The sequence below is a fragment of the Bidens hawaiensis genome, unplaced genomic scaffold, assembly GCF_021521415.1.
Source record: "Bidens hawaiensis isolate Kalapana, Puna unplaced genomic scaffold, B.hawaiensis_p1.1 tig00044370_1, whole genome shotgun sequence".
Taxonomy (NCBI): domain Eukaryota; kingdom Viridiplantae; phylum Streptophyta; class Magnoliopsida; order Asterales; family Asteraceae; genus Bidens; species Bidens hawaiensis.
Window position 1 is genome coordinate 89,779 of NW_027497890.1, and position 2,832 is coordinate 92,610.

Consider the following 2,832-nt stretch of genomic DNA (forward strand, 5'->3'; position numbering starts at 1 on the left):
TAGCCGCCAAACCCATCACCTGAACCCAAGGGAAATCCATCCAAGAGGTCAGGCAGATGGGAAGGAGGCAGAGGTTGGCGATAAGCCCCAAGCATACCTGAAGGATCGCCGTAGCTGCCGACGTCGGAGGAGGCATAGAGGCCGCCGCGGTAGAAACCAACGGAGGTGAACTCACCGGAGGTGAACTCACAACAGTGGTCGCCGCTGCGGAAGTACCCGCAGAAATAGTCACCGCCGGCTCAGTGAAAGATTCAGTAAATATGGCACTGACAGCCGGCGGAGATGTCGTCACAGTTGGAACAGTTGGCTCAACTGGGTGAGCAACTGAACCAACTGAAGCAGGCGCAGCCGCCTGGGTCATCGCCTCAGGTAGGTTGACCAAGCCTACCGTCATGGGTCCGGAGGTGCTCCTCCCCGCTCCACCCTGGAATGCGGTAGCATCCAAGCCTGCACAAAGAAGATATAAGTATAATGGCCGAAAGATATGAAGTTAAAAAGTAAAAAAAGTTTGTACTTACGGGTTTTCTTGAGCCTAAAAGTGCGAACAGGCGGGGACGAACCCGATGGAGCCGGCCTCTTCACGCCGCTCACCGTCGTTGTCCTGGGCTGCTCGGAGGTGACGGTCGTCTCAGCCTCCGGAGCAGTGGTCTTAGCACCACCAGGGTTCCCCGCCACCTCCTCGCTTTCGGTCTCTGAATCAGACCGATGCACCGGATCGGCAGTGGAGGCAACCTTCGCCTTCCCCTTCCCGCCGGCAGCCTTCTACTTCCGCACCAACGGAGGACCATCTGCGGATTCCTCATCAGAAGATGACAAGATTAGAGGAATTCCAGCAGAGGTTTCAGCATTGAGAGGTCGAGGGTTGAATAACGCCTTACCTGGCCGCGTTGCGCTCAGAATAGGGTGGCCTGGCGGGTAGACCTCCACAAACCGATCCCTCGTTTGCTCCAAGATGGGCAACTCGTTCTCATCGAGAGCACGAGTACCCATCCGAGCGGGACCATCACTCTCCCGCGGCTGCAGGAGAGACTGCAAGTCGTTCCCCTCTGAAATAAAAGAAATAGTTAGAAGACAAACCTATATAAACAAATAAGACAAAGCATACCGTAAGGGAGAGAGTTCAAACCGTATTCGAGGACGATGGGAACCTGTGACGCCTCCTTCCACACCCGGCTCATCCCAAGCATCACCATCCCAGACTCCGCAAAGCGGTACACCGGAGTCTGGATCCGGGAGATCTTGGCGAACCATTCCGCCTCCTGGTAGTTTGGGGCGTGAAGGGCGGGGAGTGCTATCCCATTCTTAAACGTCATCGCTATCGGGACGACGCGAGCGGAGATATAAAAAAACTCCCTCTTCCACGACCGAAGACTGCGCTCGGTTGCGCAGATCTTCAGCCCCTTGATCCGGTTGACCAAGGTGTACCACCCCTGGATGCACCTCCAAGAATAGAAGGTCATCAACCGGTCAACATGGGGCTCCACGCCCAGAATGAGGCACACCCACTCAAAGTGGCGGATCTTGGCGATCGCCATCGGGTGTACCTCCGTCAAATGCACCCCGTGCCTCTCCAAGACACGGTATACACACTTCGTTAATGGGAACCTGAGATTCCCATAAACGAAGAATGCAGCGTACACCCCTATCTTGCCCTTGGGGGCATCGTACACCGTCTGGTGTGGCTCCGGAAACTCAGGCTCGAACGGCTCGAGCATGAACTTCCGGACGATGTACTGAAAAAGCTCAGTGGGAAGAGCACACTGGCATTCGCCAGCAGTGCTCTTATCGTCTTTATCAGACGTAGACGTCGGCATCTCGACGTGCACGTCAGATTCCTCGGCAGCAGCTTCGAAATTGTGAGTAGAAGACATGGTTTGGAGGTAAAGGAATGATTTCAGAAGAATGCTTGGCAGAAAGTATTCGCCGAAAATCGTTTACAAGAAGAGTGAAAGTGTGAATTACAAAGGACCCTCTCCCCCTTTATATACTCATCGCAATTAATGCGATGAATTTAATGCGGAAGAGAGAGAAATCACAGGTGCAATGAAACTATGACACGTGGCAAAGTGCAAGCTGGCAACAGCTGTTGAAAGGACGCGTGCCATTAATTTCGCGGCCACGCGCCCGAAAAATCGCGCCCACGCGCCTGAAAAAGCGTCTGGAATGACCATGTACTGTCACGTCGCCATAACTTCCTGCACACCTGACACAGTCAGAAGAAACCGTCGGAAGACGTTTCAACAGTTTGGACTGTTCTTATCCTTTCACCAACTCTTCGAATTTCAAAATTTCAAAAAGATTCAAAAGTAAGCGGGAAAATACCCCTTACCTTGGCAACCAAGAAACTATAAGACAGGTGCGAGTACAGTGTTAAGGCAAAACCCTTCACATACTTAGCAACCGACAGGGAGTTGAAGCCAAGAATACCTCGGCGACCAAGTAACTATAAGACGGGTGCGGGTACAGTGTTAAGGCAAAACCCTTCACATACTTAGCACTCGCAGGGAATTGACGCCAGGAATACCTTGGAAGTAAAGTAACCATAAGACGAGTGCGGGTACAGTGTCAAGGCAAAACCCTTCACATACCTAGCGCTCCGCAGGGAATTGAAACCAAGAAGGATCTTCTGGGCCATGCTTGCGGAAATGGGAATAACATCCCCGCATAGCGGGAACGTCGAGAACTATATTGTTTGAAGCTCCAAGATGGAATTGGTGGTTTTAACATAATTGATCAATATGTTCAAAACTACCAAAACCTCATGGAGAATCCACACAAGTGGGACTCAACGCTCCTGACTTGCGAGGAGGTTACAGACCTACCCGCATCATA